At 40.4% G+C, this 20323-nt stretch overlaps 1 long non-coding RNA gene across 1 annotated transcript in view; it reads left to right on the top strand.

Moving 5' to 3' along the window:
* LOC146441375 (uncharacterized) overlaps positions 1–19773 on the top strand; it is an 81980-nt gene extending 62207 nt beyond the window's left edge. The window contains exon 3 of the long non-coding RNA XR_014849874.1: positions 18218–19773. This is a non-coding gene — a long non-coding RNA (uncharacterized LOC146441375). The remainder of the gene's footprint in view (positions 1–18217) is intronic.
* Positions 19774–20323: the final 550 nt, after the last annotated feature.

The raw sequence follows: 20323 nt of genomic DNA, 5'->3' as shown, positions 1-20323 counted from the left end.
AAGGGATGGAAAAAAGAATTGACCAGCAAAGAAAGCTATGTCTTGGATTTCAGAAAGTGTACAGAGAAAGTGAGAACTGCCAGGAATCAGAGAGAGTTGAACCTTGAAAAGAAAATTAAAGGAAGCAGCAAGAAGTTCTTTGGCTATAGAAATAAAAAGAGAACAAGAGAAGAAAGGAGATGAAATTGGAATGCTCTAAATACTAAGGATATGGCAGGGATTTGATTCTCAAAGTATAATCAAAAAAAAAGAGAGTAAATATCTCAGTTTTCATATATGGGTGATGGTGGGCAGGTTGACAAGAAGGAAGGGGGACCTGGAGAAACCAAAATGATGTGAAGCAAAATTCAAAATCCATGCTACATTCAAGTGAGGAGAGTGGATAATCTCCATTTCTGAATACTGGCACATGAAACTGCAGGTCACAGGCAAAAAGACAAGTGCCTGACAAGTACCAAGTCACTGTAAAAAGACAAGCACCAGGTAACAAACAAGAGTAAATTACACATTACTCTAAAATTATATTTAATATTTTTAGTAAAATGAAAGCACAAGTTTAGTGCTGCTGAAAGGAAGGAAATCTGATTTGGAGAATTTACATCCCCTCTAGGCTAACCTCCTCAATATGCAGCATTTTAGTCTATATTTTAAAGATATGGACAATTAGAAATGGTGGGAGAAATAACTAAGTTGCATTCAGGGTGTATTATGCCAGGATAATTTTGTATCTGTGTTTGATATTTTGTGGATTTTGTCAAGTGTGTATTTCACTGACAATTTCTACTACATTATGTATGGATTAAGAAGAAAGACAGGGTTTAACAAGGTGGCAAAAGGGTACACAGGAATGGCTGGTGCTCACAGGTGAAGGACTGCTGGCAAGAAAAAACACACAAATATTTGCAAAGATTATTTTGGTCCTTAGCTATTTGAATATTTTCATTAATGACACTGGCTCAGAATTAATTGTATGCTAATAAAATCTGTTATTGACTTCAAGATGGAAAGCACTGTCAAAAACAGGAGAGATCCAAGTATCTTATGCAAAGAATCACACAACACTCAGGACTGGACTGTTTGTGAGATCATGCACATGAAGAGCTAATGCACAGGAATTTCTGCTCTAGGCTGAGGACTCATCAATTTCCCTATGCATGAGGAGGAAAAAGGCCGGGGGATTTGGGTTACATGGTGACAACAAATGTTCATGACATTTGAAAGAGGCCAGGAAAAAACAAATTAAACCATTAAACTATGTCAAAGATAACTTCAGTTAAGATAGAGAAGAATTAATAATACTTACAAATCACAGGCCAGATGCAAGAAGGGTACACCATGTACATTTCTGGCCCTGTATAGTAAAGAATGATGAATTTAAACTAGAACCTTTTCTGTCTTATAGGAGAAAATGAAAACAGCTTTTACTTCTTTTTCTGGTAGAAAAAAAGGCTGAGGCAGGAAATTATTAATCTGTATAAATACATGTGAAGAGGTGGAGCTGGTTTGAAGGTATGGGGGCAGTGAGAAGGGGAGCAGACAATACTGGATTTCAAGGAAGAGTTCTCAAGCTAAAGAAAATTGGGGCAAAAGAATTCACTGATATGACATACATGTGTATGTATTAGCTTAGGAATTGGGATGAACTTTTTGAGTATCAGAAGTCTACTGAAAAGCTTCTGGCAGAAGAGAGATGAGCATAAAGGCTGTACCACAGCTGTAGCTAGCATCCCTCCAGTGTATACTGACTTTCCTGCTGCTTTCTCTCCCCCTAACCAGCAGCAGCCCGGATTCCACCCTCTGAGCTCCATGCAGGTTACTACATGTCTACATGTTTCCTTTTAAATACGTTTGTTGTTGCCATGTTCTTTGTGCCAGTACTTGCTGATTTTGAGGCCAGACATTACAAGCACATAAGTCACAGAAGAGGCAAAGAATCTTGTCTTGCCAGCTTATTACAGCGTCATAAGTCTCACAGATGTTAAAATATATTGGTTTTGAAATGCAACTCCCACTATGTGGTTGAATTATTGCTGCTGGTGGAGGACCTGATTCCATCCTATCTGACCTCCCTTTATTGTTTGGTGGTGTTTTCATGTTTTTTTGCATGTACTGGCATACCATATTTCCATGATGGCTAAAGCTCTGCATTTCCAAATACTGGGCTTGGTTCCATTTATTGTAACGGGTGGACTTTCTGCTTTTATCCCATAGCAATATTCATGTTTTTCTCTATCTCTTGCGTTTTGTCCATGACAATGGGCTGGGTTAAGCTTGAAGGTATCCCTAACTCACTGTATCATTTCTGAGGATGGTCAAGGTCAGATGTCTGAAGAAAGCTGTGGGAAGAGGGAAATATAGTGAGACTTCCTCAAAATACACTTCAGGCTCCAGGAATTTGTGGCTCAGGTAATTCCTGAGCCAGAGATGGGGCCTTTGTTTTTAATAGCTCTGATGGATTTTTCTTCTGTGAATTTGCTCATGAATTTTTAAATGCAAGTTAACTTGTGGTATCCCACAACATCCTGTGGCAAGGGGTTAGCTAGCTTTACTGTGAGTTAAGGAAGTTAAAATCTACCTTTTTATTTGAAAAATGCTTCCTGCTTTTCATTCGATGCCCTCTGGCTTGTATACAAGAAGTAGTGTGCAGTTGTTTCTTATTTACCATGCTTATGCCACTTGTGATTTTACAGACATCTATCATATTGTCTCCTAGGCTAAAGGGTCTTACCATATTTAATCATTCCTTAGATGGAAGCCAGACCACAACTTCTGTCACCCTTGGTATCCTGCTCTGCATGTTTACCAGATTTACTAATTGTTTGGGAATAGCAGACAGTAGTTCCTCCTGTGGCAATTTGTACTGGGATTTCATATCCAGCTAGTATTGAAAGGTGAACTGATAGCATCCTTGAATTTAAAGGAGCTCATACAGATGGTGGTTTGGTTTTGAGCCTTTAATGTGTCTCTCTCCAGTGCTCACAGCAGTGCTCTGAGCTGCCAGCTTTGCAGACTTCTTCAAGTCTGCATAACATTGTCCCCATTCCTCCTGTACTAATTTCTGCCACTCCCTTTTCATTGCCATTATGCATACAACCTCTCTGGTCTTCTGCAGACCCTTTCACCCCATCTTGAGTGGCCCCATCTCAAGAATAACAAACATAAATATCTTCCTGTGTACAACTTCAAATGCCAGCAGATTGGAGCCTGTCCAGTTTACCTCTCCCCCACCTTCCTAACATTTGCTTGCCAGCTCCTACCATCACTTCCTACCTGTTTCTCTGTATTTCTATTCCCAAAGCCATAGGATGTCTCTTCCTCACTGTCTTCTGCCTTTGCATCTGCTACCTATGCTAAATCTTCAGGCATAGCCATCATAGCTATTCCCCAAAGCAGCCTTCTTTGAGCTGAGTATCTTTGAAAACATTCCAAAAGAGGAAATTTAGACCTAACCATGCTGTCAACCCAAGAGCCAGCACTTATCCCCACAGCTCTACTCAACTTACCATTGTGCAGGGAAAAGCAGGCATGGGAAGGAGCAGGCAGCCATCTGATAGCTGCAGAAGAGAGACCTTCGACCTACACACAACCTTTGGTCCTGTCAGCTTCTTATCCCTGTGCCACCGCGGGATCAAACTGAATGCCCTCATTTCAAGTGCCTGTCAGAGCAGAGGAGAAAGCTTCCAGGAAGGAAGAAAAACTGCAGGAAAATGACAGAAAAATTTTAATTGGCTCTTCCCCTCCTCTTTCTTGCAATTGTCCTGAAGCTGTGCAGGTGAGATACCCCCATCTCAAAGCTGCTGCCTTCTCTGCCCCACAGACTGAGCCACTTCAGAATATTCTTACTCTTTTTCCAGGTCCATTTGGGGCCACCCCTGTGTGGTATCTTTGTATGTTAATTGTCTAAGGCAGAGTTTGGAGGAAGCAATAGCCAGAAAACCAAAGGGCCATGCATGTAAATGAGAGGATTTTCCCTTTTGTCTGGTGGTCTAGGCATGGCTTTTATCTCTCTCTTTCTCAGGTCTGACCAGTATCTCTCAGAGATCAGAAGATGTCTGGCTTCCCCTTGTCTGCATTCAGATACATTAAACTCTTGGTATTTGCTTGGAAATTGGTTGTGACTATTCCTGTGGAATTCACTGAATATCCTGTTCTTGTTACCTTTGCCTACTGCAACAAGACTATGGTGAACTACTAGTTATGACAGGTTTAGTTCTTGTCAGAAAACTTGAGTAGCTACATTTCTGGCAATAAAATTGAGACTAATGACAAATGCCCAATGTGCTGGCAAATAGTCAGGTGATGGGCAATAGGTTCTGCAGCTCAAGCCAACAGTAACATCAAGGACACCAAGCCCTTATGCCCAAAGAAATTTTGGTAGTAACTCCCCACCTTACTGGGGTAGTGGAAATCTTTTCAGGATTCTACTGTGTAGCAAGCACCCTTGCACCTTCCTTTGAAGGCTTTGTCTTGATTAGATCACTAGTTTATTTTGTACTGGGTTTTGGCTGTAATGGTTAATGTCATTCATAGAACTACTGTTAGTGACTTTATCATGGGCAGACTTTGAGCTCCACATGGGGTGTAATTTCTGGCTTCATCTGGTCTTTTGTCTTCTTGAAATGTGGCTTTCTATCTTAGAGAATATTGAACAAATTATTCTTGTTCTTGTCTCATGATAAGGAAAAAGATTTAGTTGCATGATTTGAGCTGACCTGCTGTTAATGGGTTGACCTATCAGTGACACCAAGCTTTGCATTCTTAAATTTTCTTGTTTATATGGATGTAGTTATTTCTTCCTGATAATTTGCACTGAATAAGAATTAGTGAACTGGTAAATTAATTGTCTTACATTACCTACATAACAGTGTTGTATTTCCAGAAGACTGGAAGTAAGTCTGGTTAAGTTTGTTAATCTGATACATTCCTAGAAACCTTTTTTGGTGATAGGTTAATTAAATGTAAAAGACACTTTAACTTATCATTTGCATGCTACAAGCCCAAATCTTTGCTGAGGCCAAAATTGGCATCTGTGTGAACTGTTTGCTACATTATTCCCATGGCCTACTCATGCCTAACTGCCCCAAACCACAAATCATTTGCTCATTCTTGTTCAAGCCATCAGTCTAGCCCTCTGGGCTTTGCAGAATCCAGCAATAAATCTAGCTCTGATGACCTAGATCTTATGAACCCTAACCTTAAAATTAGAGTTAATAGTCCAGAGACCCCTAAAAGCAAGAGAATTAATCACAAGCCATTTGTCTCTGTTAGTCTAGCTGTTAGTTCTACAAGTCATGCAGTGTCCAACAATAAGACTACATCTTTAGTCCTTGCCATCCAAAAACTAATCTGAACCCTAACTTTTAATGTAACCTGAAAACCAATGCCTAGTCCTGAATTAACAAAGTATCTTTAGTCTGTGTTGAAATTAAGAGATATCATTGGTTAGACTTGATGTAGATGACATCAGAAATTGAAAAATAATGGCTTATAGTTACCTGCTGTAAATTTCCATGCTAGCCCATGAACAGCAAGTCTGGATGAGTAAGGATAATTTCTGATGTTATTAAGGTTAGAAGTGCAACTGCAACTAGGTGGCAGGAATGGTTAGTCTTGTGGCTGTGATAAGTTGGCAGGTTATAGTTAGGAGGAGGTCTGGGTATAAAAAATGACGAACTGATGAATTGGCTTTACAACCAAATAATTTCCTCTTCAATGAGAAAAGAAAAGATCTGGAGCAAGAATCTTCCAGGGCTGGAAACAAAATAGGTAGAGGCAGCCTGGGCAGATGCTGCCATATTCTTTAGATCTGAAAGTACTAGCCTGAAAAATCTATTATGAAATACCTAATGCTGACATTATCCTTATTCTAGTACCTACATAGAAACAATCCTCTTCAGCCTTGCGATCTACAGAAAACCAGTTTGTCTTCAAAACCCTAGGCCTAATCTACACTATTTCCAAGTGACCAAGAATACTGACCTACATGCTCTTGCTAAGCTTCCACCATCTTTTTTCTGCAGGACTTGAAAAATAATAAAAATATTCTTTCATATTGTCTCCTGCTTGGAAACTTTCCCTATTCCAAATGCTACTGTTGTCTTAATGTTAGTATAAAGGCCAAGAATAGGTAAAGACTCTTCCAGTACTTTCTCTACTATTTGGTCCTTGAGCATGGCAAATATTCCATCCTGTAATAGGACCTGCTAGATAACAGCAACCTAAAATACTCAGTCCATGCTACTGTCAGTGCTAAATCTAACCCAGCAGTTTCCCTATGCTGGCAAGGGGAAAGGACACCTTCTCAGTTGGGTTTGAATATAAGTTGTCCTGAATGCTAGAATTTAGTTTAGCTTTACAAATAACTTCAGAAAGTGAGAAAATCTGTGGCTAAACTTTATAGAGAAATTCTACTAGCCCATAATTAACAGAATACTTTGCTATTTTGTCAGGTTCAATATTGAACAAATTAAAAAAGTTCCAGAATATTATTTTTTTTTCCTCCTTATAAAACATGAAGACAAATACTTGCCTCCATACAGGGGAGGTTAAAACCACATGTGCTGGAAGGCTTGCGGGCAAACTTCTGGCACTGAGGAGGCAGTGGAAGGTCTTCAGCTGTGTTTGGGTTCTCGTTATCGTTCTGAGAACGATAACATTCTGGGAACTGAGACAATAAGGGAAACGTGCATGCAGTGCTGATTTTTTCTGAGGAAAAGCCTAGGTGTTTGGAATGTTTTGATTCTCTCTTTCCTGAGGGAGAGCACAGCCCCAGGGAGTTCTTGCCAAAAAATGAACTGGTGTATCAGTGACTCTCTGATCAAGCAAATCAGCCAACTTCAGCTGGCAGCAGAGGAATGGGCACTTCTTGATGTGCCTCAGAGCTGGTCTTGGGTGATCATGGTGGAAACTGCAGGTGCAGCTTGTTCTCAGTCCACAGGAAGCCTGCTTTTAATTTAATCACTATGCTGGGAATAGCTCCAGAGAAAAATACATATTTTATATATTAGGTTTGATTAAAAAAAGTTTGCCATCCTCTGTATCCTCTTCAGTACTGACTCCTATTTTGTCCAATATTGTGTCACTTGTTCATCAATGACTTGGATGAAGGGGCAGATGCCTCCTCAGCAAATTCACTGATGACACAAAACTGGGACAAGTGGCTGATTTGACAGAGGGCTGTGCTGACATTCATGAATACTTGGAGAGGCTGGAGACCTGGGCAGAGAAAACTAATGAAGTTCAGCAAAGAACAGTGCAGGGTCCTGCACCTGGCGAAGAATAACCTCTGCACCAGCACAGGCTGGGGGCCAAACTGCTGGAAAGCAGCTCTGCAGAGAAGGACCTGTGGGTCCTGGTGGACAACAAGCTGTCCATCAGCCATCAATGAACTCTTGTGGCCAAGAAGGCCAGTGGTGTCCTGAGATGTGTTAGGAAGAGCATTGCCAGCAGGTGAGGGAGGTAATCCTGCACCTCTACCCAGCCCTGGTGAGGCCACATCTGGAGTGCTGTGTCTGGTTCTGGGCTCCTCAGAAAAAGAGTGATGTGGAGCTCCTGTAGTGAATCCAGCAGAGGAGTATGAATATTAAGGGACTGGAGCATATGTCTTACAAGGAAAGGCTGAGGGAGCTCGGCCTGTTCAGTCTGGAGAAAAGATGACTGAGAGGGGACCTTATCAATGTCTGTCAGTACCTGAAGCGGGGCTGCTGAGAGGATGGAGCCAGGCTCTTCTTGGTAGTGCCAACAACAGGACACGAGGCAATGTCCAGAAACTGATGCACAGGAAGTTCCGCCTGAACATTGGGGAGAATGTTACTGTTGCACTGGAAAAGATTGCCCAGAGAGGTTGTGGTGTCTCCCTCACTGCAGATACTCAAGAACTGTCTGGACACAATCCTGTGCCATGTGCTCTAGGATTGCGTCCTGCTTGAGCAGAAGTTTGGACCAGCTGACTGCACTGTGGTCCCTTGCAACCTTACCCTGTGATTCTGTGATTCTGTGATGAGTGTGATTCCTGTCATGGGCTTAAGGCCTCTCCTTTCATTAGCCAATGAAAACTGTGAAGCTAGATTTGTTCCTGAATCTTAACAGTCGCTAAAATGGTAAGATGTTGCATTGAAGTGAATCGGGGGAAAGAAGTTATGGCAAATTTCTTATGCCTCATCAGATGGGACTAGATTAAAACACACTAGGACTGAACAATCTGCAACTCATGTGAACCATAAAATTAATCACAAATTATTTGGCCTGGAGGCTACTCACCTCATGTTGGTCCTGTAGTCTAGTTCCCAGAAGAAAGTCCCTGGAGTTCTAGACTTCCTCTTCCCCACCTTACTTGTACTACAAAAGACAGGTTCTTGAAGTGCTGAAATAATTCATTACTTTCTTCTTCCTGCTAACTGTGTCTTTCATCTTACCTGTTATGATTCGCAGGGCACAAACATAAAACTATTTAGAGACTTTCTTCCCCTCAGCTTCAGCCCTGAAAGGGAGGTTTGCCTCCTGGCAGAAACAAAACTTAAATAATTTCTGCCAAATGAACACTTGACTCTGGCACAACTTGTAAGATGCTAAGAGTAATATTTTCACTTCTTTTCTGAATGAAATTCTATCAATATACCTAACCATTTGTCCTGAAACAGAAATCACAAACCCTTAGAGAAAACAGGAGTTAGTTGTGAACTAATTCTTCCTGCTAACTACATCATTCCCTCTTTATCATAGCAAGATGTGCAAGACTGAGAAATGAACCTCAATTTATATTTCTTCTTCTCTTGTCCTATAAATCCTAAGCACCTGAAAGAGATGCTTGCAACTCAAAAGAAGTTATTTGAAAATCCAAGGTTTGATATTAAGAACTAGCTCTATTGGTTTTCTTAAGAGTGTTCCTAACTATAGTGTTCATGCTGAGCTCAGTCAGAGGCTAGGCAGAAAAACTCAATCACACATCCTTTCTCCATACTAATGACTGCTTTCTTTATCCTTCTTTACCAGCAGAGGTAAGACTGAGGCTTGTGTTTCATTCTAGTTTTCCTTGTACTAAATTGCAACCCTTGAGCTGACCCAAACCCTAGCCTTAAGGCAGTAATCCAAGACAGTTTACCATGCAAGCGTATTGCATTTTACATGGCAAACTCCCATTTTTAAGCTGTATCCTTCACCTGATTTTTTGAAAATCCAAGGGTCAAGAAGGAAAGCAGATCCTTGCTTCCTAATCCCAACTCTTGCCAGAAACACATTGGCTATGCTGCTATTCTGTGCCATCTTGTCCCTAGGCATCCCCAGAAGTGCTTAGGCAAGGCAGCAGGAGAGCAGCTGGGAGAAGGAGGTAAAGTTTACTATAGCAACCCATAGGCACATATCTGGCTATGCAGAAATACCGGCCAAGGTTGATTTTTATAGGGACAAACATGTAACTGGATGCTGCAGCTGCTCCTTGAGCATGCAGTAGGGAGTAAAGTTATCTTTCCTAGCTAGTTCCTATTTTGATCTGTTCAAGTTGTCATGGGAGGCCATTTTTTCAGGCAGTAACAAATTACTTCTTTCTCCAGGGCACACCAACTTGTTCTTGTTATTGTTCTTTGCTATAAGATGCCCAGACACACCTCTATTTCCTCTGTCCCCTGGCAGCAGGAAGTGTGGAAACTCAACAGGAGGTCCCTGGAGATCTGGCTTTGAGATTTAGGTCTGCAAAGTTCACAGGGACAGAGGTTGTCATGGCCACAAGTTCTCTTGGTCTCTGTACCCCAGTTCTCAGGGTTGCATGAGAGGTACCCAGAGGCTGCAATAGCACATTATTCTCTTATTCCAAAGCAGTATCAACCTAACCCTTTATTTTTGGAAAGCTGAAGAGCTCTTACTTAATTTGATACTCAGCATTGCTTTATGAATAAAAATGTAAAAGAACTGGGCTACACAAGGCCCAGTCATAAGCAAGTTAGGCATTTCTGTTCTGGAAAGGAGAAGGTACAGGGTCAATATGATAAGGATTTGTAAAACCTTTGGCAGAATGGAAAGGATCCATTGTGATCATTTGTTCACTGTCTTGTTCAATGCAAACCTAGGGTAATCAAATTAAGTCAGAAAGAGGCATGTTTCAGAATACTGAGGGAGTTGATTCTTTTCAGATAGGATAACTAAGGCACAGAATCCTTTGCTGGGTGACCTGTGGATACTGTTTATATGTGCTTAAGATGAGGTGAGATAAAAAAATTAAATTCATGGCTGAATATTGAGGGTGTATTATTAGGCTTACTCTGTTTTATACTCTAGGCATCTCCCTATGATTATTCTCAGAGCCATGAGGACTGTTGGTTTGATTTTCTAAGGCCAATTCTTGTTCCTAAATCCAAGCTCTACATGTCTTTATCAGCTGTGATCACTGATCTGAAACAGCCAAAGATTCAGCCATAGCCACAAGCTGCTTTCACCTGTCATATCAAATCAATTTCCTCACCAAGGTGAGCTCGCAGTCAAGGAGCAAATCATACTGGCCAGTCCCTGCTCTCCCAGATTCTAATCCTGAGCTTCATATGTCCCTTTAACTTGGGACAGTAATAACAATTCACTTTTCTTTGAAAGACACACAATAAAGGGTTGAGCACAGCTTTTCAGACACTGTCATTTTGAAGTTTAAGCTGCTACTGTAGTTGTAGTCAAAACTAAATGTGCCTCAGAAATAATCTTCGTCTTTCACTCTTCCTTCTTCTGTTCCTGCAAGTCTTGAAGGAGGTAGCAATAATAACACTCTTTTGCATCTTTACTTTTCACATCTCTAAAACTCTCCTGAAGCTATACCATAACTTTTTGACCCATTATCTCCCAAGCAAGCCTTTTGCCAGTGCTGGTGATGCAAGCTTTCCACTAGCTCTGTGAGTCTTGCAGGATCTGGCAATGAAACTGAGCTCTTTTACAAATCCTAATGCTATCCCCAACCTTAATGCTAGTTTTCCCAATCTTTCCTTAAATCCTGATAGCTCTTGTGCTCTTACAATCTCTTCATCTGCTGAAAGCTGTTTTTCCTTCACAGCTGTCTGTATGCTGGGAAAGATTTGCTACACCCTACACTTGTATTCAGTGGCTGAGAATGTTAATTTCTGCCTTTCGTGTTCTTCCCACAGTATGTACACTGAGGCATGATTTTCAGTCTGGCTGTGTCCTGAGTCATTGGCTTCTTTATCTTGCATCTACATACTTGTTTTGCACACTAATTGCTGTCACCGTTCTGATTTTCCCCTTGGACAGTTTCAGTCCTATTGACATTTGTATGCATTTCCCCAGGGTTGAGGATGATTCTCTTGATATTTTCTCCTGAAAACTGAAATCACATGTCTCCCAAATAATGCTGTTTCTGATTAGAGAATATTTTTTGTCTCCAGAGTTACATATGGATACCAGAACAGTCCATTGTGTAACTCACATATCTAACTTACCCTCTTCTTAATTCCAGGTAAAATACTTTCCCGACCTTCATCCCAAACCCAATACCTGTCCACAGTATCTTTCTGCCTAAAATCATGACAATTATTATTCCTGTATCTCCCAGCCAAAGCATGGGATATGAGAAAGAGACAAATCTTTGTCTTATTAATCCTTGCAGTCAGCTCGGTATTCTGGATCCATTTTTCCTTTGTACTTCTTTAATGATTATGCAATACTATTTGTCTAAAAGTCCAGCTTTCCTGTGGAGTGTCATATTGCTTTTATTCAGAAACACTGCCTTGTTCTCTTCTAAAACACATACCTTTCTCCAGTGTGAGCATTGCTTCCCCATCACTTCTATCCTAGCTATTAAATTGGCAGGATTTCATTATCCTTCTAAAGAAGCTCTTTATTAGGAGAAGCCTGTTCACAGATGCTGCAAGTCAACTCCAGCTATGACTATATAATGCAAACAGACTGGTGCCTCCTCCAGACTTTCTTCTCTAGCTCACACTCCATCTACATTGCTGCATCACTAAAGAAAGATTCAAGCAATCTACACAATTATTGGGATGATTTGCGCCCTTTTCAGACAGTGTTGAGACCTCAGATAGGAGAATTTTACTTCCAGATTCCCTGATTGTTGTTTGGTTTTCTTGGCTATTTTCCCATGGTTAATCCAGCTCAGCAGAAGCAGTTTTCAGCTATTTTTTCTAGTGACAAGATACCAATCATCTGAATTCTCTGATTCAGCCTGGGACAGTGGGGAGGGGCAGGGGGAAAAGAAAACAAAGCAGAGTGGTGGAGGGTTTATTTCTAGAATCTATTTCTGACTTGTATCTCATTTCTTCTGACATGAGATAATTGATTCAAATACCACTACACCCAATTTGTACAAATTCAAGTAAAATTCAGACTGGCAGACTCCAATATATACTCTCTGATAAATGCACTGATTGCATCTTTCAGCTCCTTTGAAAACAGCAATACTATTGTGATATATTTGGCCTGGTGTTTCAGGGGAGTATGGTCAAATCAGAGGTCCCTGAGCTGCATTGTTTCACAGAGAGAGGTTTGTTTCATGCAATCTGTGCAGAGTTCATGTAATGTGCCCTCCAATCACTTCTTCCTCCAATCAGCTCCAGTAATTTGTAATTACTAAGAAGAGGTAGACATATTTTGTTTCATTTCAAACCCACTCAAACACTTTTGAAATGAGGAACAGAACTCCAAAAGGATTAGATTTGTTTTCCCTTTAAAGGGGGCAAAATGCCAATTTGGGCTGCTGTGAAGAGAAGGAAGTCTTGAATTAACAATGTATGAATTCCTAGTAGTGGCCGAACACTTCCCTCTGGCTGAGTTATGAAGAGGGGAAAAATGCTGTATTTTCAGTGGATCCCACTTCTTACAACTGCACCCTACAACTTCTGCAAAGTTCTCCCATTCTTCTCATTCTCTCAGGAGCCAGTTTTGCTGTGGACATAAAGCGTAGTCCTCACATTTCTTCATTTGTGAATGGAAGAAGTAATGGCAGCTTGTCCACTCTACAATGAAAGCGTTGCTACATACATCTGCTTCAAGAGGTCTGTTTTCAGGAGTCACTAACTCCATTTCATTTTTGGATGGTGGAGCAGAGTAAAGCCAGTGAAAATGAGGGCAGTGGAGTAAAAGTATTATGCCCAAGTCCTGGCTGCTGTTGCTGCTGCTGCCACTGAAGCCACTGCTGCCTGGGAATATGAACTGCATGCAGTGTAAATGCATCCTGTTTACAACTGAAAGGAGTACAGATGCCAAAATATTCCGCTGCAGCTCTGAGCAAAGTGTTTCTGGCCATGCCAATAGTATGAAACTGACTTGTTAGGCTCTTCAAGATATCAGTCACCTTCAAAAACAGGGGCTTGGTTACTTCAGAGCAAAGCCAGTCTGCATTTGTTTATGCTGGTATATGGTGGCACCTTGACTTTCACTGTCTTAAGACACCTTGCCTTTGTGCCTTTGCTGCAGCTGAATTTCAGGCTGGGTGGCAAAGTCTTCTATGTAGCAGAGCAAGCCTGGGTTTCTTTTCTTTTTTTCTCTCTGAACAAACAAAGAATAAAGCATCCACTTGCAGAACTAGGCTGCATTTTCCACAGCAAATGAAGACAAGAGATTTTGGAAGGATAAAGGCCTGTGTATCTCCCCAGGTGATGATTTACGTGACTTTTTTTTTGCAGCTGTCCAAACTACCTCTTAAAAATGTGCATTTTTACAATAGCTCTACACACCATTTTTCCTCTCAGTACAGCCTCTTACCACTGTGCAATGAAGCCGCACTAACAGCAGTGAGGTTTCCAGATGTGGCCTCAAATGAGGAGAGGTGAAGCTAGGTAACAGTGGGTGAGGGCAAAGCACCTGGCATGGTGGAGCTGTCTGCTGAGACAGCTGGCTATCTCTGTACAGCAGTAACTCCCTGCTCCCAGCTGCTGCCAGCACAACTTCCTTGCTTCTGCTCTTGTTTTTTTCTTTTCTCTGTGGGACTCAAAAAGCCAAGCAAGGACTTGTTTTTCTGATATGCCTATAGGTAGCATGATAATTTTGTGCAGATCTGTGGTACAATCACCAGTGCAAACCTCTTGAGTGGAGAAGAGAGGACAGCTCCTTCCAGAAGATGTGGCACCTAGATTTTGGTTTAATTTCTTTATCTTTTCTTTCTTTTTCCTAAAAGAATAAAAAGATTACTAGGTAATGAGCCAGTTGGAGAAGCTGAGACCTTGAGAAAGAAATGCCAACTATCACGATGGGTATGACAAAAACTAAGAGGCTTGAGAACCTTGAGGTTTTCTGGTTATTCTCCACTCTCAGCTGGGGGAAGAGCACTCTGAGCTGCTTGGGTGTGCAAGAGGCAGTGTATCAGCCTCAGTGTCCTGTAAGGTGCCCAGCATTTAGAGGCTAGAGGTGAGCACCCATATTTTTACTCTCCTTGTGGGACCTACATGACCATTACTGTTATTCCAACAGAAGCAGTGGAGTAGGGACAGGAAAAGGAAAGTTATGAGTTTTCCAAATATTTCCAAATTTTTTTTCCCTAAGCCTAGTATTTTATAAAACCCTAACTCCAAAACATATTAAAAGCCTGAGCTGCTTACAAAACCCCTGGCTCCACAGGGTTTGCTTATCCTTAGTAATTATCACTTAATGTTTGGCCCAGCACAGCTATCTTTCAGTCTTATACGGATAAATGTATTTGTTTCACTGCTATCTGAGATCTTTTTCACCACCAGACTGAAACCTATAGTTTATTATTCCTGGACAGAGGCCTACACACACTATATGTTACTTCTGTAGTTCCCTCAGTCAGTGGGAAATGTTTTAGTATTATTATCATTAAATATTTTGCCAGACACTGTGGTCTTCCAGCTTTCACATAGATAGGGAGGGAATGGATGTGTGGCTAAAGTGCAGGCTTAAGAGATGGGAGACAGGAGGGTTTTTTCCTTATCTGTGCCAAAATTCTTAGAGATAAAATTCCTCTGGTAACTAGGAAGGCTAAAATGCCCTTAACTAGCTACTATCTCCTTGTACTTAGGCTTCTTAAACCATCAAATTAAATGCAGCATTTTGTGACCACAGGTGCATTTAGCAGTAAGGTTCAGGCTTAAATAATCTATGCAATACTTCTTTACATCTTTTTTTTTTTTTTTTTTGGGGGGGTGTACATGTAGTACAATAAAGGCTTAGTTAATATCCTTAAAGGAGAAATTAAAGGATTCTCATTGCAAAGGTGATTATTTCAGTGGGTTTTGTAGCTTCTCAACAGTTGTATTTTGTTGTTGCTGTTGTTCTTTCTACATATTTAATTGAAAGGTTTAAACTGGAGCTGTATATAGTGGAGTTTAAATGCATAAGACGCAATACCAATTTAATAATGCTCCAAAAATATAAAGTAATGAATAAATTTTAAGGTCACATCTTTCAGTGTCCTGTAGTTCTATGTCAGAGTAGAAAAGATAAGTGCTAGCTGTAATACCTATGAAGCCTTTAATTGATGCAACATTCACAATTTTTGTTATATTAATATTATTTAGCACAGAGTGTTAGTCTGAGAGGGCAGTGTCAGAGCTGGGTGAGGCACAATATCATGGAAAAGTATATCTGCAGTGGGAAATACACTAATTTCAGACTTCTGAATCCTCCTGTTCCAGTTCCTCTCCTAATTTGTCATTCCTCAACAAGGACCCAGAAGTTTGTAATACTGTTTATGAGACTTCCATTAGACACTGACTGAAAACTATATGGGCCAGTCATCTCATCTGTGCTGGTGTGTCTGTAGTTTCACAGGTATTCTCCACTGCTCAAAAGGGAAGGCACTGCTTAAAGGCAAGCACCAGTGCTATTGTACGGGAAAAGAACAAGAGGAAACATTAGCAAAGAGCTTACTCCATAGAGAATCAGGGATCCCCAAACCCCATAGCAGTGGTCTTATTATGAAAGGAGGAGGGTTGAACCCACACATCTCTCTCAGAGGTTCACATCCCAAAGTTTCTGTTGGACTGACTTTCAGTCCCCTGACTTCAGCCAGAGTTGCTCAACTTGGAAAATCTGGCCCCTTTAGGTACAACTGGAGCATATTGATTTCAGGGCTGAACTTGAGGAAATTCCAGTCTACTATATTACCTGTCCACCTGCACTCTGGGAGATGTAACTGGACCAGGAAAAAAATAGGGCTTATAGTTTGGCAGAAGGACTTAATGCAGGTGGATGTAGAAGAGCTGTATTGCCAAATGCAATAGGATGCTGATCCTTTTCACCTGCCCCAGGAGCTGCTTGCTTTTCCTCCAGCAGCAGAGGCCATAAGGACCAGAAACTCCCGCAGTGGCAAGCAAGTTAATAGTTTTCCTAATGGCCTATATGCACTACATGCATCAAATGAAACAAGTATGAAAATGGTTCATTACCTTCCTGCACTCCAAGGTCATGTTTTTCAAAGGAATTCAGGTACATAAAGTTACAGGTGGAGAGCTAGTAATGTTTACAAAAGCACTCATGTGCCAGATTCCCATGGATTTCAGTACAGGTTAGACCCATGAAGATAGAGTGTCTTTAGGCATCCAAATCCTTTGAGAGGTGAAGTATTTTGCATTTATTGCAGTGTCCTGCAGGATGCATAAGGATTATTACTACAGAGCAGCTTGTGTGCTGTCAGTCCAACATACTGGCTTTCTCTTCAGTGACTTGTTCATCTTCCCATACCCAGTGGTATAAAATCTGTTGCATACATCCCATGTATTTACCATCCAGGGAACAATTCTTATTTGTGTTTTGGAAGCTTTCTTTTGAGTTCACTTTTCCTATTGAGAAGTGAAAAGTATGGTGGGGGGGGGTGGGGGATGTGGGAGGTGGAGAGAAAGAGAGGCAGCAGTGTCCAGCACACAGCACATTACCAGCTACCCTGCCAATTATTGTGCCAGGATTCCCTCGCTCGCACATGTTATGTTGTTTTGATGTAACTAAATGACAGTTGCATTCAGCTGCTTCTTTCTATGGAAAAAACATCTTCAAAAGAGCAGATGAGCATGACCCCATTTCTCATTTTGTTTCCCATTACTTTAATTGTATATGTATTGGATATATCATCTATCGTGGAAAATTGCTTTCGTCTCTGTAACATCTGCAGGACACTGGTATGGCAAACACTAGTGCATCTGCTAATGCAGCTTTTGCTCTCCCCATTATTTATTCCATGTCATATTTACAAATTTCAAACCTGTGCTCCTAGAGCTATACCATTAAACCCACTGATTTCACTGGGAAGAGCAGGTTCTCAGTGACAAAGCAGATCCAGCCATTTTTGTTTAGGTGTCTAAATATGCCTTCACTAGCTTAGATATTTGGACTCAGTGTTTTTGCTCTGGGACCATTAGTCTTGCATCTCAAGTGTACACTAAACTCCAATTTGCTTCCTCTGTCTCAGTCTGTTAAAAATTTGGTTCCATGTTTTGATTAATACCATTCAGCAGAGGGTTTTTTCTTTGTTTCACCACATTGTCAACCCACTGCTTGCTCATTGGTAATCCCAGAATGATCTACAAGTAATGTTCCATGCATGCATACAATGTTTATTGTTAGAAGATGAATGTAACCCTTATGTGGAGGCCAATACTTGTAATTTCTTTGCATGCCAGGTTTGTGTGATTAACACTGAGGCTAATTTATTCTGTGAGTGGCTCTGCTTAATCCCGTGACTGTCTGTGTGCAGTGCATGCATATCATCCCCAAATGCCTTGGTACACATGTTAACAATGGGAAAAGTACTTGGTGGAAGAATGTAACTTTCAAACTCAGCTGCTGCAGTTGGCAGAGTCTGTTCCTCCCTTCATCCACAATTTGTTTTACTTGATCTTGTGACTGCCTGTGGAAATGCCACAAATTGTTTTTCTTGCATTTTTCACCTGCAGGACTTTAATTTAGAGACAAGAAAAGCATTTCAGCAGTATTGAAATAGATATTTTTCTAATTTCATGCTTTACTTTTTTTTAACTGAATTTTTCAAAGCATTGGTTTAAAGACAGAAATACTGTATTAGGGAAAAAGAAGACAGTAGGAAACTGCGAAGTTCCACATACTGAGCTCTTTTAAATCCTATTTTTAGGGAAGTAATGACAGTTTGCTTCCCTTCAAGTGAGTTATCAGTTTACCCTCCAAAGCAAGTGGAAGTCTTCCTGAGAGCCAAAGAGGTACTGGGATATCTGCCAGGGACAAGGACATTCATGACAAGGTTGAGTACCTGGTCTCACTTGCTGCCTTTTTCTCTTCCACTCAGTAACATCACCACACCCCAGGGGCTGAATGCCACTTGTGAATTCAGAGCCAAGAAGCATTTTTGGGACTGAGCCTGCAAGTCATCTTTGCCCACTCCTCACAGTACCAGCAGCTCCTTCTCAGACCCCATTTGTAAAAGAACCAACCCAGCAACGAGGCCTTGCAAGACAATGCTTTAGAAAGATCTCAAATTTATGTATGTGTATATGAAGGCCAGTTTTTCTGATAGTTAATTTTTTTATGTCTATATATATACAGATGTATTAAATCCTTTATATATACTTACAAAATTAAACATGATCTACTCTGGTTTGCTTAAATCTCAGAAAATCCTAGGCAAAACAGAACCCAGGTTAGAGACAGTGAGAACATTTCCAGAAGCACTGAGCCATGTCTTGCAACTCCCATTCCATTGTATCCAGTTCCAGAGGCAGCATTTCTAACAGTGCTTGCGTAAATCCTTACCATGTTTTGAATCTCTCCTATATTATACCTTTGATCAGATTAATTGAGATTCTTGAAAAGAAATTGCTATTTTTTAGTATGTTTGGTAAGTAATAATTATCAGGGAACTTATTAAGGAATAAATCAGGTTTTGACAACGAATTAACCTAATAAGTAAAGCTTATAGCTGATTTTTTTTCTAAACTGAGTAGGTAATTTACTTCAAATGTGGAAATGCTCATGTGTAATATATTCAGAAGACTTTGAGTCTTTTTCCAAGAGGTGTGCAAGTTCCTAAGTTCCTGTAATTTTCAGTGGGAATTAGGCTAGATTTCAATCACAAAAAAACCCTAACCAACCAACCAACCAACCAACACAAAACAACAACAGCAGCAACCACACGAAGATTCATGCTTCTGAGTCACTTCTGGTGCTTTGCAAATGTTACATTCCAATTAGCACAGTCCTTATTTTAAGCACAAAAGCTGATATTTTCACCTGAAAACAGGTGTTCTGTTCTCTTGCTCGTCTCTTCCTTGCTTGATAGAACTGGCTTCTTCTTCTGTTTTTGAGTCAACAGAATAGCTTTACAGTGGCCAGTAAACTACTTCTTAAAAACAAACTAACACACAACTCTTGCAAATTCACCGCAAGCTATAGATAAGAAAGAAGGAGCTTACAATAGTGCAAATGTAAGCATGCATTTAGTGTTTGTACATATTTAAGCCATTTACACGTACATGCCTCATTCATGTGTGCAAACTAGGACAATGATAAAATGTGCTGAAAGCTGTGGAAATAGAATTGAAAGAATCCTTGCTGATTTATTAGAAAAAAATCCTAACACTTTTCCTTATGTTTCCATCCCTGGCTCTAGAAAGTCTGCCAGGCCAATCCTCTGTTGAAGTCAGTGGGAGTTTGCCACTAATTTCTACGGAAATAGGTTTTGGTTCTTTTACTGTAAATCCCCACTTAAGAGAATCCTACTGATCAGTAATGACTCATTCAGAAGCAGACCTAGAGAACTGTTTGAAAAAGCCCTTTTCTGTATTAAGCACTGCTTAAAATTTATTATTTAAAATTTCATATAATTAATTAGCTCAGGAAATACAATTGAAAAGTTTCCTTTTTTCTTTAAACCCAGCCTCTTCCTCTTTTTACCCAGCTCCTCCTCCTAAAAAAAAATAGTGGCGTATACAATAATGCCAGTAATTATGTGTTATGTGATTTTTATTGCTTTGCAATTTATTACAAATGTTTTTGTGGGTGGTACAAAGTATTTGAACAGGTTTTAAAACTAGATAGAAATTTATTAAATATTTGTGATTGTTATTACAGGTTGTGTTTTATGATCTAAGGTTGATTTATATGCACAAAAACTGAAAGGCAATGCAATGTAACTCTTTCAGCATTCTTCTTCGGTAATGCTCTGCAACACACAGCGAGCCTCACCCGGCTAAAGGAACTCTTCATGTGTTGAAGAGCAAAAAGTGGCCATTACTGAAGCAAGAAACAAAAGCCAGAATATTCCGCATATCCTGTTGCTTCCACTAACTTAGGAAGGGTTTCTAGGTAGTATTTACATCGAGCTTTTTGCAGACTTTAAGAAACTTGATCTTTAGATGTTGGATTAAGAACATTTTCTGAACTAAATGTTGGAGGT

The sequence above is a fragment of the Lichenostomus cassidix genome, chromosome 2 (assembly GCF_008360975.1).
Source record: "Lichenostomus cassidix isolate B80296 chromosome 2, HeHo_3.0, whole genome shotgun sequence".
Taxonomy (NCBI): Eukaryota; Metazoa; Chordata; class Aves; order Passeriformes; family Meliphagidae; genus Lichenostomus; species Lichenostomus cassidix.
Note: the sequence above shows the minus strand (reverse complement) of the source record. Positions and strands in the feature narration are given on the sequence as shown.